A 15,439-nucleotide genomic window follows, 5' to 3' on the forward strand; every position below is an offset into this window, starting at 1 on the left:
GCATTAAACAGGGCCTCTCTTTTCTTCCCTCCATCTTTTGAAGCTGAATTGTCATACATTGCGCAGGAGGTGTGAGCTGTCTCCTCTGTGGCGCTCAGGCGCGACACTTGGGTTATTGTTGCGCACAAGACAGGTGGCCAGTGCTGTGTCTAATCGGACATAAATGTTCTGGCAAAAGGTGTCGAAGATGGGGGTACAAGCAGTGGTGAGGTCCCCCCCATCCAAGCGTAGCAGCAGCGGGCTTTAGAGGGAGGAGACGTGTGCACTATGGAGAGGAGCCCACCAGAGGGCACGAGCTGGGGGAGAGACGCGCAGCCTGAGAAGAAGGAAATCCCCAGTTTAAAATATAATGTTGGCGAAAAGAGGGAAATAGGAAGAAATAAACGTCAATGTTGAAATTCTTTAGAATGCAGAGGCTGTGAATGTTCACAGGCTATAAATAGGCAACAATATAGTTTAAAGAGCCCATATTATGCCCTTCATGGGGTTCGTATATTTAATCTATGTACCTACTAAAGTATGTTCACAATAGCTAGTTTGAAAAAAGTGTCTGTTTTCATGCACCGGCTCGCTTCTGACTCTCTCACTCTCGCTCTGAAGTGCCCACGTTTAGAGTCCCCACGTGTGCCAAGTTTGATCTGATCGGTCGCCTGTCGGTTCTGTCGTAATTGGTCAGTCGCTCAGCACGGTTCTCAGAGATGTCCCGCCCCTTTTACCATATTGGGAATGCAGCCACTGGCTCCGTCCGAGGAGAGCATAAACATTAGCACCTTAGCACTACTGTGCTACCGCAGGCTACGGCATATCGTGGGCATGCTACAGAAGTTAACGGGCGTGCAACATAAGCTGCAGGGCTTGCCACAACGAGCCAATGGGCTTAGATCAGTGATATCACACTTACAAGACGTCACGCTGGCAAACATTTTTCGAGGGGGGCTAGAACCGAGCGTTACATGCAGCTAATGCTACAGCTAACAGGAGGACGTAGGAGAAGCCACGTTTACGCGGACTTTGAATTTTTGCAAATAGATGTGCCTAAACATGCACTGGATACATGGAAAACACACTAAAGAGCATATAAAACATATGAAAGATGCAATCCTCACTGCACACCATTAGTAGATCAGATAGCACTTTTTTTGCTGGTGGTATCAAGTTTGCATACGTTTTAAGACACGCAAACCTTTAGTAAATCAGGCCCTAAGTGTGCATTCACACCTGAACTGTTTGGCCCTTTGAGCTTTGATAGTTTGTTTGGTTTTGGTGCTCAAACGTGCGGACCAAAGAACTGAACTCTGGTCCACTTGGAAACGGGGGTCTCGGTTCACTTCCCAGTGTACCAGAGTTTGGTTTCCTGAAGGTGAGAACGCGTTCCGAACCAAGCAAGGGAACCAAACAGCAGTGCATTGTGGGTTGAATCTGGCCGTCAGTAAACGATGTCAGAAAGGTTTATAGAGCATGACTAACGTTAGCATTGCTAACAACAGCAGCCTTCAGACCTTCTGACAGGTTAACGTCCACATGCCTGAGCTAAATGTGGTTACACATTGCTCTGGTAGTTTAACCTGAAACAGCTGAGATAAAACTTTATCTCCATTTTATATATCGAATCACTGACTTACTGCGCCATGGCCTAGCGGTTTGGTCACGCCCCCTGTATGGAAGGTATAGTCCTCCAGCAGGCAGCCCAGGTTCAAGTCCGACCTGTGTCACCTTCCTGCAAGTCATTCCCCAATCTCAGAATGTTGAAAAGCATTCTGGGAACTGTAGTCCTGTTTGTCACGGTAAGTACAAAGAGTTTGGAGCAGGTTGATGGGAGGTGGACACAACCTCCGTGTAACGGCAGCAGTTGAAGGTTTTTTGAAAAAGGGTTAGAGGTGCTGACAGGAAGTGACCAGAGGTGCTAACAGGAAGTGACCAGAGGTGATAACAGGAAGTGACCATAGGTGCTGACAGGAAGTGACCAGAGGTGCTAACAGAAAGTGACCAAAGGAAGAGCACTTTTTAAACATAATTAAAGTTAATATATAATCAACAGCTGTTCTGAAGAGTTCTAAATAGCATCAAAACCATCCGAAATGAAGTCATCATCAGTATCATTAAGATTTTGCATTTGACCTTCAGGGCCTCCGTAGTTTCTCAATGCTCTCTTCAGCCCTTTAACTGTTGTACGATTCTGATCACAGGACTGTTCTTACAGCAGTTAGCACGCTGTGCTGTTGTGACTTGAAGTCTTTCTGTCTCATATTTCGGTCTCTGGTAGGAACAAAGCGAGGGGTCAGATCAATGAATCATAAAGACCACATCAAACATGTCCTCCATGCACGGCTCGTCCTCGTGCTCTGTAATCACATCAGCTGGCCTGTTTTCAGCTGATGGCCTCTCTGCTGCTGGTTAGTGGCTCTAATAATCGGCCTGGAGGTTACTGTAATCTCATTACTGTTCCAGTAAAACATGAGGCTCATAATGCACTTCGGTCAGATCTTCAGTGACTGACCTGCAGAGAACGTGCACAGAAAGCATCAACACAATTAAACTGCAAGTTAGGAAAACGCTCAGCGTTTTCTTCTGGAGGTTTTTTCGATCCGTTACTTACGACAGAGGATTAGGGCCACGTTAAAAAAAATTATAATAATACATTTCTAAATTAAAGTCGTAGATTAAACTCGTAAATGTACGAGTTTAATCTCGTAAATTAACAAGTTTGAGACCAGTCTGCACGAAAATGATGAAAGTAGAACTCTTAAAGTCTTTAAAGAATAAAAGAATAAAGTTGTTATTTTAGTCTATATCAGAAGAGCATCAGCATCCTGTTCTCAAATGACAAGCATGGAGCATCTTGTCCTAAAGGTTTCACTAATAAGGAAATAGGCTACTTCCTTGTGTAGTCGGTAAAAACAGTTAGTTCAAGAGAAGTTTTCACTTCAACTTGCAAGAACTTGTTTATCTGTAAAATGATGAATAGGACACAAACTGGCTCTGCACATGAGACACTTTAACAAGGCAGACCGATAACAGACACAAATAGTTGTGTTGGGGCTTTACTTATGCAGATATGAAACTACACATGCTTTTGGCACATCATCATCTTCACATTGTCATAAAATATCAGGACCCTGAAAAGATACTGCAAGAAACTGTGGCTTTTCCAAAGAAAGAACCACACTGCCTTGGAGGAAGTTGTCTGCAGAGTAAAAGACTTTAAGAGTTCTACTTTCATCATTTTGCGAAGCCTGGTCTCAAACTTGTAAATTTACAAGATTATTCTCCTACATTTATGACTTCAATCTCATTAATTTACGACTTTAATCTTGTAAATTTACGACTTTAATCTTTTAAATTTACGACTTTAATCTTGTAAATTTACGACTTTAATCTTTTAAATTTACGACTTTAATCTTGTAAATTTACGAGTAAATTTAATCTCGAAATTAAAAAAAAAAAAAAAAAAACCTTTTAATGTGGCCCTAATCCTCCGTCGTAGTTACTTCACAGAAAAACAGCTGAAACACATTCAAGGAAGCAAAGTCGCTGTCTGTTCACCCGTCATCTCAGGTCGGTTTGAGTATTTATGAGGCCACAAGTGAAAACCAACATGAAACCCCTCATCATTTAACTTAAAGGTCCAATCAGTAAGATGTGTAGTGAGTGAAATGATAAAGTGAGCTTACTATATGATTTTACTATAGGATTTAACCTCTGCTGAACAACAACTTTGAAGAAACGCCGCTACATCATCATGTTCGTCGCTCTTTCGTCCCTGAAATCATCAAACTGTTTCCTGACTCGTTTGAAAAAGACGCTCATTAGGATCATGTTTCAGATGGTCTGCTCCGGTTCTTCTGTCCTTCCTGATGACATCACAAAGATTTATTTATAATGTTTCTAAAATAAACAATCAAACCTGTTTTCATCTTCCCAGCTGTAAAACTCCCTGAGGGTTACCTGCAGGTAAAACTCACCTGGTCTGAGTCAGACTTGAACCCTCAGACCGTCAGACCAGGGGTCTCATTTATAAAAGAGTGCGTAGAATCCATACTAAAAATGTACGTGCGCCAAAAACCCGGAAATGGCGTGCGCACAAAATGATTCAGATTTATAAAACCGTTCGTACGCACACCTGCACGCAATGTTCCCTTTATAAATCACGATCCACCTGGAAATGTGCGCACGTAGATTAGTCCCATGTTCCGCCCTCTACACGCCCACATTCAACCATAAACGGCCAATGCAAAGCAGCAAAATTTGCATACAAACGAGGGGGCGGAGCTAAGGTTTCCAGCGCTGGTTCGCGGCGAAACCCGGAAGCTTAGACGAAGAAACGAAACTTTCTGACCCAGAAACAGAGGAGTTTGTGAATGAAGTGAAGGATATAATGGACATATCGGTAGTTTACTGCAGCAGGAGGATCACAAACTGAAGAAAAATCAGAGAATGACACCACGTCGCTGCTGCATCCAACCTGTCCTATATGCCAAAACATCCACCGTTCATTATTACGCACGAGAATATCTGCAATGTTTACATGTTTACAGGACCCACAATGACTTCTTCATATTGTCAGAGTGCTCACGTCAGTAAGCAGTCTGCCTCACTCTATCATATTAGTAATCAAAAGTTTGATCAACGAACAAAAACGTTTGATTGTTGGCCCCTTTTTTTCGTGGGAAACTCTGTCTGCTCTGTGACTAATTATGAGGATATATAGGCCTAATGATCGTTTCAGAGATGCCCCGACTTAATGTCCACACTTTATTATTATTATTATTTACAGAATAAATACGTGCAGCTGATGAAGATGTGCTGAGTATGGGGGAGGCGAAATGTGTGAAGCCACCGTATCTCTGTGCGCTCTGTGCGTCTTGACGCAGGCATCTTTATTAAAACTAAAAACCACACTTGATGATAAATGCACGATATTGAAAGTTATTAATGAAAACTGGTGGCTCTATGGTCTTTGTGTTAGTCTAATGTTTAACTCTACATCAGTGATTACATTAGTGTACAAGTCCGGTCCTCTGAGGTCCTCCCTGGATAATGAAGGCGAGACGGCGCTGATGCAATATGTATGAGGCGGACTTATATATATTTTTATTTTTATTTTATGTTTATATATTGTCATAATGAAAGTTAGGCTACTTATTGGAAACGGCTCACTACATGCGCAATTATAGCCTAAATAAAATCGTCGGTTTGAATGATGACGTGGATCTGTCAGTAAAGTTTGATATTTGGTGAAATAAAATGTGGAAGAGGCATCAATATACCTTCTGCAGGCTTCAATTCACCACTTCATCGTCTGTGTCGCCAATTTCCCATGCCTCCAAAATGAACGTACGCCTGGGTCAGAGTTTGCTTACTGGTGCACACATTTTACCGTCAGGTTTGTTTTTATAGATCACAAACTTTGCCTGGGAAAAGGCGTACGCCAGTTTCAGACCCGTTTTGTGCGTACGCAATGGTTATAAATGAGACCCCAGCTCCTTACAGACTGAGCTGTGAGGACTCTGATGATGTCACAGAGTGTCAGGATTACCTGAACAGGTGAGAGTTAAACCAGGTTAGCAGAGAACAGGTGTCCCTTTGGTTTAGACCGGTTTAAATCTGAGAGCTCTGATTGGTTTAAAGTTTGTGCAGCTTCAGTCTGATCTTCTCTCTCTCTGGTTCTTCTTGTTTCTCAGTGCTGAAGATGTCTCAGTGGTGAAGGACTCCACCTGGAGATGAAGAGACATGGGTTCGATTCCCGCCTCGGACGACCTGAGGTACGTTACAGAAATTAGTTTGTGTGATGAATGTGTGTGATTTTATTTCCGACTGAAAATTTCTAGCGTCATTGCAATTTCTCGTCCATTTCAACTTGCGTCAACTTGGAGCATCTATTTCAATGACAGAATTTCATCTGGGAGCATCGAGGAGGCGGAGCGGTAGGGAGTGTGGGGTTTCTTTCGTAAATCTTCGGTCTTTCTTCATGTTTCGCTCAGTCAGCATGTGGACTTGGTGCTGACTCATGATCTAAAGTGGAGAGGTAGGATATTGTTGAATATATAAACAGTATAGAATGAGATGTTCCTGTAAAGTGCAGAGCGATCAAAGTTCTGACTCTTCTAGAGATCGGCCCACAGCACTCCTGAGTCCTCCTGCATGTGAGATTCAGTCAAACATCGGCCTCTGATGACATAACCGCCGCTCCACTGCTGCTTTTTCAGGCCTCGCTGGAAGTGACTCACGACCGAGCACGTATGAATCAAAGCAGATTGTTGACTGTGTTTCATAACGCTCTTTATGTAAGGGGGGTTGCAGTGTTTAGAGGAAGAGGAGCCTCTCTACCTGCACACTCCCACTGCAGCTCCGCCCCACATCTGCAAACAGAGGCCTGAACACCATTCCCATCCGCCTCCACTGTTCTGCTTTTTAACTGCTTTCAAACGGGACCAGTTTCAGGGTGTTCAAAACCTAAAGCTCCTGAGAGGAACCTTCCTTTTGTGCAGATTTTGGCGCCCCCTGTGGACAAAGCAGTACTTGTTCACTCGTTGCTTACCTTGTCCTGTCTGAATAATGATCGACTAAAGGTCCCATATAAAATCCACTTCTCCATGTTTCTCTAATATGTGTCTCTAGTCTGTCTACAAACTCCCCAATCATGAGAAAAGTCCATCCTCTCGTCTTTAGCCTGCTAATCTTTTCAGAAAATGTGTGCTCAAACAGGCCGTTTGGAGATTTTCCCTTTATGACATCACAAAGATCAGTAACCCCTCCCCCAGGTGGGTGACACTCCCACAGCTAGGTGTTTGTTCTGTCCTCTGAGTCTGCCTTCTCACCGTAAACAATAAGACATGGAGCGAGAAAGCCCGAGACACCCAAGCCCTTCCAGAGAGGGGGCGTGGTCAGCCACTGCTCATTTACATATTTAAAGGTACAGACACAGAAACAGTCTGTTCTGAGCAGGGCTGAAATAGAGGGGTTTATAGACATGATCAAATACAGGATCAGAGTTGATTTAGAACAAGAAACTTCACACACATGTTTTGAGGAGCTCTGAGACTTATTTACACTGAAGAGGAGGAGGAGAATATGTGGCCTTTAATCTCCACAGAACTAACACTGGATAACACCATTGTACCATATCGTCTCTCTCTCTTTTAGAGCTCTTAAAAATTATTCAGAACAATATAGCATTGATTCACATCATAAATTATTTCACCGAACATTATAAAAAGAGCAGGTTTATATTTCTTTATATCGTTTACAGAGACCCAACATTAATCACCATGAGGGTCATACACACATTAGCAACCCAGGCGCTGCTAGCACGGCTAAATGAGTTATATCCCTGTGAAGCGTGTGTGTGTGTGTGTGTGTGTGTGTGTGTGTGTGTGTGTGTGTGTGTGTGTGTGTGTGTGTGTGTGTGTAACAGCATTAACTGATCTTGAGTCCGTTCTCCATCACTTTGAAGCTTCCCTCTGTGTGGAGGTTCACCTGCAGCAGGTGATGCCTCCTGTCAGTCTGTCAGATGGACGCTCGCTGCAGCATGAAAGCCGCTCTGTGATTGGTTTAATGTGTTTAGATTTCATGTGAGATCAGAGAAGAAGCTGCATAAACTGATGAACGCACACAGATCTAAAGAAGGGGGCTGGGCCTTTAACGTGGTTACACGTCCCTAATGAAGACTCAAAGTTATTACCTCACTGAGCTCTGATCTGGTTACACCGCCGAGTTCATCACGCACAGGTGTCAGCCACAGGATACAGCGAGCTGATTGGTCCAGACTCGCCATGGAGGATGAAGATGTTAATCTAAAGGAGAATTAATTGTTATTTACTGTATTTGTTTATTTAACAGGACACATGTGATCAGCATTGCTTCATGTGTAAAATACAAAGTAGAGACAGCGTGTACACAGGTTTCTTCTGCCACGGTGCGTTACAAACAATTATTATAATTGTATTATTATTATTATTATTATTACTTGTCCCTATGTTTTGCTGCATGTCTGCTCTGGGCTTCCGTAGCTTATTTTCTTAATGGTTCTCTCCTCTGTGTAGAAATATAAACTAAACTCCCCAGGAGATCAGGAATGTTGATTTAAACCTCAGAGACATGAAGACAGAAATAAACTGATCATCAGTTCGTCTGGACTCTAGCTCCCTCTAGTGGCTCCTCTTAGTCATTGCGTTACAAACAGCAGAACATAAAATAGAGACCAAACTCTCACAGATCAATTTATTTAGTTTCTACAGTTTAAAGTCACAGGGACGATGCACATTCATAAAATTTCTGTAATGTGCCCATTTAGCCATCATGACTCTGTGGGGGCGTCCGCTATCTTCTATGCAGAGGTCTGCTCAGGGGGAGGGAGCTCACAGAGGGACAGGAAGAGACTTAACAGACTGGTCAGGAGGATCAGCTCAGTCTTGGACCGTCCTCGCTCTGGACTCTGTAGAGGAGGTGGGTGAGAGGAGAACCCCCCCCCCCCCCCCCCCCCCTCCCCCCCGACACTGTGGGGGCTCTGAGCAGCTCCAGACTGAGACATCCACCCTGCAAGACTCACATGTGAAATGTTTAACCTGTCTGCACCTTCATGTTCATCAACATGCTACACATGTTTCATAACTGTTCTCTGTCAGGCTGCACAGTGCTGCAGTGGTCAGCGCTGTTGCCTCAGAGCCAGTGGCGATTCTAGAGCCAGTTTGGGCCCTGGGCAAAAGGTAATTGGGGGCCCCTCCAATCACTGTTATATCCAGCAGTGATGTGACGCTCCTCCTCCGGGGGGGGCGGGGGGCCCTAAGTGGCCTAGTACCCCAAGCAGTTGCCCGTTGACAAGCAGCGCCTCTGCTCACAGTGAGGAGGTTCCCGGTTTGAATCCCTGTCTGACAGGAGCCTCTCTGTGTGGAGTTTGCATGTTCTCCCCGTGCATGTGTGGGTTCTCTCCAGGTACTCCGGTTTCCTCCCACAGTCCAAAGACATGCTCGTTAGGTTAACTGCTGACTCTAAATTGTCTGTAGGTGTGAATGTGAGTGTGGCTGGTTGTCTGTCTCTTTATGTCAGCTCTCTGATTGGCTGGCAAACAGTCCAGGCTGTAACCCCGCCTCTCGTCCAATGAGAGCTGGGATTTGCTCCAGCCTCCTTATGACCCCGAACGGGAAAAGCGGTATAGAAAATGTATGGATGGATGTTCTCTGTCCTACCTCAAGTGACAGTGTACATAGTGTATATTCCTAATACTATTTCATTGTATTACTACCAGCTGTTTCTTTTTATATTTACTCACTGTAAATATCTTTGTTTTGAACTTTTTGCCTATTTTTTTATCTGATTATTTTCCTCTTGTTTTAGCTGTATCAACCAAACGTCTCCCAACAGGGGATCAATACAGTTTTTCTTCTCTTAGGGTTAACTTTGGGCTGTAGTCTCTGAGCAGGTAACAATAGACATACAAGGAACATCAAGACGGATCAGCGATACTTCACACTCAGCAGGATACACACAGGACACTTCAAAACAAATTGACTCAAATTCAAAATGGGAACACGAATGGGAAAAATCGTGGCGTCCCTTTCTGCAACATTTAAACTCGTCTTGACATTTTAGCATTAACAGTGGACGATGTATGTGTCCTCAACTGCAGGGTTCAGATCAGTTATTCTTTATTTGTACCCCTCCCCTCCGGTGTGCGTGTGTGTTGGGGGTACCTGGTTTTAAGGGGATTTATTGTAATAAAAAAAAGCAGTATGGCTAACTCATCCAGCAGGACAGGTTGTGTTACACTTAGAAAAAGTCTTCAAAAAATAGCAAACAAACGTCTCTATCCAAAAGGGCCGACTACCTCTGTGGGTGCACAGACGATCTGGTGAAGAGTGGAAGAAAGACTCACTAAACTTAATTCTTCCAAAATGTTGCTTTAAAGCAATAAACACAACCTCTGCTGCTGAAGTGTAAAATCCTGCAGTTCCTCGAGTGTCCACTAGAGGCTGGCTGCTGAAGCACAGGAAGTCACATACACACCCATTCTAAAAAGCCTGTTTTTACAGCAGAGATTAACATGTTTCCAGCCTGGTTCAAAAAACCAAATAGGTCTGATTAGCTCATGTCTCGATCGACACACACTGTACGGGGGGTGAATGTTTTGATGACTAATCCGTTTTGATTTGATGAAGGATAAGAATTATTCACAATAAGGCGGACCCAGTGTAACGGTTTGTCAGGAGGCTTAAAACCCGCCTCAGCTCCAGCTCTCAGCCTGTCGTTAGGTTGACTGAAAGTTAGACTGAGACAGCATTCCAGCATGGAGACCGCCATCGATGGGACTCCAGCGCCCCCTGCAGGAACAGACGGGGGACTCAGGCTTCAAACATTTATATTTACAGACTGTGCTCCTGACCCCCAAAATAAAAGTGCCAGAGACTGGGGACCCCCTCTGTCGCTGGAGGTGGTTAAGGCTTTTTGTATATTTTGATATTAATGAGTAAATAATGCAATTTTAAGTCATTTTTAATGTGATTGTGTCTGTGTGTGTGTGAGTGTGTGTGTGTCTCTGTGTGTGTTTGAAGGCATCTCTCTACACCCACTGTTTAAAAGTTTTGAAACACCAAACATGGATCCCTCTCCCTCCTCCTGGCATGTTTCCGATGTTGACTTTCAATAAAGGCATTTCATTCACTCAGGGAACTCCATCAAGTCAAAGTGTTTCTGAGAATTATTTCATTAGCTGAGTCAGTCTCTCTGAAGGACACACCATCTCCATCCCAACGTGAACACAACAAATATAAAACTCTGCTGCAGGAGAGAACTGACGCCACCGATCATAGAAACCTGTCCCTGTTATGTTCTTCTCAAATTAATCTAATTTATTCATGGCAGGCTTTTGGCAGAAAACTTCAACACACTTTACTATCTGATATTTAATCATTTTTAATCTCACACAGGTTGCCATGTGGTGGACACTGAAGCTTCAGTGTTTAGCCAGCTCTGCATCGGTCTGTAAACCTTTCTGTGTTCTAACCTCTCTCCATTTTTCAAAAGCATCTCCAATATTGATCCTAGTTTGAGCACGTTTCTGCTCGTGGAGCTTATTAGAAACATGCAGAGGCTTTTTAGGTCAGGTACAATCACTTCTACCTGAACCAGTTCTCTTGCCCGCTTCCATCTCTGCAACACCTGTTGGTTTGACCTGATAACTGCTCTCATATCTGGCAAATCGAGGGGCGTCCAAAACGGCCATGTGGGGGGTGCCTTAAAACCTTCTACCTTCGCTGGTCCAAACAAAAAGATACTAAAAGTGATGAAAAACATAGTAACGGTCTAAATCCATAATTCAGAAAAACACAGTTCTCAGTATATTCACACATTTAAAACAACTTTTTCTACATAAATATGTTTGGAGACAAATTTCTGATTTAGTGTTACTCCATCTTTAAAGTGAAAACCAAAAATCATCTTAAGAAGTACAAAAAATGGCAGAAAATGAAAAAGATTGAGACTGAATAGTAACTTAAATAATAATAATATAAGCCTTGAGGTTTTTACATAATTAGATATTTTCTCATTTTTCTATATTATTCTTTGTAATAACAATTATCCTGCTATTAAATACTTATTTTTACGAACTAAAAATTCCCCTAGTAGTTGAGTGAATTTTTTATTTATTTTTTAGACTAGCTTGAGGCAGGAGAAGGCCTTGACACCTGTCCTCCTCCTCCTCCTCCATAAAGTGCAACAGAGCGGGAGCTCCAGCAACGAGCAGCCGAACATGAAGCCTGATCAGCGGCGGAGAGAGGGCGGACGGCCCGGCTCTGGATCCATGAGGTAAAACCGGAGAAGAAAAGAGTAACACAACAAACTGTTCCGTTCCTCTGCTGTGAGTGTGTGTGAGAGTGTGTGTGTGAGTGTGAGTGTGTGTGTGTGCGCCGACTTTCTCTCCATAGAGTTTCACTGAGTTTACATCCGGGTTTTTTCCCTAGGCAATGGGAGTCGCAGCACCGCCGTTCCTTAGGCAAAGTGAAATAAATTCGCCGCACCGACACAAAAAGTAGTCCTCTTTCCGAACACATTTTCTCCGCAGGTGGCGTCGCTCATCGGCCCCATTTAACGAACTTTAACAACAACGGGCGCAAATATCGACCGCTTTGTCGCGGATTAACGAGCATCGGGGGTCCGGGTAAGTAGTTTTCGTCCCCCTTCCTCCAGCTCCGAGGCGCAGGGATCTGTGCTGTGCTGAGGCTGAGCTGAATGAGATTGAAGAAGAGTTCTTCTTGTTTTGTAGCTTCAGTTTCTCTGTTTTTACACAAATTTACTAAAACTAAATATAAAATACAGTAACAAAATAAAGCTCCGCGGGAAGCAGTGAGACGGACTGTTTATCTGCTGTTATTCCATCGTGGATCGGCTTCTTATAGATATATATTTAATTAATCTAGAGGAGGACTGCTGCTGAGTAAGTGCACATTGGGCTTTTTTAATTTCATAACTTTAATTTTCTCTGTTTGTCAAACTTCACCTGTGCTGGCCTCGCGGGCTGTATCCGTGTGTCTGTGTGTGTTAGCGGGCAGGTGTGTGAGCTGGCAGCCGGTGTTGTGTTCATCTCTGCTCCCCGTGTTTCTGTGTGTTTAGCTGCTGTGTTTCTTATTCTAGGAGTTGATATTCTGGAGGACAAGGGGCCGAGATAACTTAGACCCACCAACGCCTGCTGCTCGGTGTCACAAATTAGAAAAAGATGGCGTCTTTTGGGACTATTCCTGAGCGATTTTATTTTTATTCACTCTGTTCTTCTTTCACATCGCCGCCGACGACGTTATTATTGATCTTTGATGTAAGTTATCAGCGTGGCTGGGAGCGTTAGCCGAAGCGAGCTAACAGGATAGTTAGCATTAGCCGCTACAGCTAACGTTATCCACTTGTTCTCAGGGTAACATTTCTCAGCGTTACGCGGAGCAATGTCGGATGTGTGAGGCTCGCTTTGATGATTTTAGCAACAGTGAGAAAAAACACTCAAGAGCCCGTTAACTGTGATTTCCCCCCACCACCACCACCAACACAGGCAACTGCGATGTATTTAAAAGGAGAGATTGAGCATCCACCCCGCCATGGTGGCTCAATAAGACGGTTATAAAACATTTATTTCAGCGCCGAAACAAAAAAACACTTTTAGGTATTTCAACTCCCGCAGCCGAAGCTCTTAGCGGCTCTCCTCTCTGAAAACCTCCATTTTAGCTCAGTTTCTCCCTGTTTCGGGGCCTCTGCGACGGCATGTGATGCTGATGGAAGTTTATCCAGACAACTTCATGTCCCACCCAGGGAGCAATTACTCCAATTAACCGGCAGCGTGTGCTCAAAGCCGGGCCGCGGGGGCACAGGGGCTCCGGGCTACTACTGCTTTTATTAAGAGTACGTTTATCTTCTAATACACCCCATCTTCATCATCCTCATCAGGGACACACGGAGTTAGTCACAGAGGTCAGGCATCATGTAACCTGTTTACATCACTGCAGCTTTAATCGCTTTCTCTGTTTTGTTTTGTTTTTATCATAGAGGAGCTGATGGAAAGTTCTTTTTACACAACTGCTGTAATGAGTACTTGTTGTTGTTGTTGACGACAATGTTGGTTTACTGCAGCTTTATACTTTCACTCCACTACATCCAAGAGGAAAATAGAACACTTTTAACTACACTGTAGGATACCTAAACTACAACAAGATGAGAGTACTTGTTATACTTTATAGGATACCTAAACTACAGCAAGATGAGAGTACTTGTTATACTTTATAGGATACTTAAACTACAGCAAGATGAGAGTACTTGTTATACTTTATAGGATACTTAAACTAAAGCAAGATGAGAGTACTTGTTATACTTTATAGGATACTTAAACTAAAGCAAGATGAGAGTACTTGTTATACTTTATAGGATACTTAAACTACAGCAAGATGAGAGTACTTGTTATACTTTATAGGATACTTGAACTACAGCAAGATGAGAGTACTTGTTATACTTTATAGGATACTTAAACTACAACAAGATGATAGTACTTGTTATACTTTATAGGATACTTGAACTACAGCAAGATGAGAGTACTTGTTATACTTTATAGGATACTTAAACTACAACAAGATGATAGTACTTGTTATACTTTATAGGATACTTAAACTACAACAAGATGAGAGTACTTGTTATACTTTATAGGATACTTAAACTACAGCAAGATGAGAGTACTTGTTATACTTTATAGGATACTTAAACTACAACAAGATGATAGTACTTGTTATACTTTATAGGATACTTAAACTACAACAAGATGAGAATACTTGTTATACTTTATAGGATACTTAAACTACAGCAAGATGAGAGTACTTGTTATACTTTATAGGATACTTAAACTACAGCAAGATGAGAGTACTTGTTATACTTTATAGGATACTTAAACTACAATAAATTGATAGTACAATTGTGTACTTCATAGGGTACTTTAACTGCAAGATGATAATACTTGTATACTTTATAGCAGGGATGGGCAACTTTGGTCACAGCAAGGGCCACATTCATTTAACTCTCACTGCCAGGGGGCCAAATTGTAGTTTCCAGAAACGATTGAAATCAATTATGTCTAAACTTTAACTCACCATATACCAGTGATGAAATATTATTATTGACATACTTCTGGTTTTCATGATTTCATGGCAGATTTTGTCATGTTTTCTTCATGATTCCAATTACTTGATATGTCAAAATTGAACTGAGGGCCACATTGAGGGTTGATGGGGGCCGCATGTTGCCCCCGGACCGCCAGTTGCCCACCCCTGCTTTATAGGATACTTAATATACTATAATAAGATGATAATAATTGTGTACTCAATAGGGTACTTTAACTACAAGATGATGATACTTGTGTACTTTGTAGGATTCTTAAACTACAAGATGATGATACTTGTTTACTTTATAGGGTACTTTAACTACAAGATGATGATACTTGTTTACTTTATAGGGCACCTTAACTGCAAGATGATAATACTTGTGTGCTTTATAGGGCACTTTAACTACAACAAGATGATAATTGTTTACTGCATAGGGCACTTTTACTACAAGATGATAATACTTGTGTGCTTTATAGGGCACTTTAACTACAACAAGATGATAATTGTTTCCTTTATAGGCTACTCAAACGACAAGATGATAATACTTGTGTACTGTATAGGGCACTTTAACTACAAGATGATGATACTGGTGTACTTTATAGGATACCTAAACTACAACAAGATAATAAAACTTGTGTACTGTATAGGGTACTTTAACTGCAAGCTGATCATACTTGTTTACTTCATAGGGTACTCAAACTACAAGATGATGATACTTGTGTACTTTATAGGATACTTGAACAACAAGATGATATTTGTGTACTTCATAGGGTAATTTAACTACAAGATGATAACACTTGTGTACAGTATCATAG

At 42.4% G+C, this 15,439-nt stretch overlaps 1 protein-coding gene across 3 annotated transcripts in view; it reads left to right on the top strand.

Annotated features, from left to right (window-relative positions):
* Positions 1-12,227: 12,227 nt before the first annotated feature.
* phf21ab (PHD finger protein 21Ab) overlaps positions 12,228-15,439 on the top strand; it is a 30,516-nt gene continuing 27,304 nt past the window's right edge. For all 3 annotated transcript variants that reach the window (XM_065956787.1, XM_065956786.1, XM_020648863.3), the window contains exon 1: positions 12,228-12,430. The gene's annotated coding sequence lies outside the window, so the exon portion shown is untranslated. The remainder of the gene's footprint in view (positions 12,431-15,439) is intronic.

This window comes from Labrus bergylta, chromosome 7, assembly GCF_963930695.1.
Source record: "Labrus bergylta chromosome 7, fLabBer1.1, whole genome shotgun sequence".
NCBI lineage: Eukaryota > Metazoa > Chordata > Actinopteri > Labriformes > Labridae > Labrus > Labrus bergylta.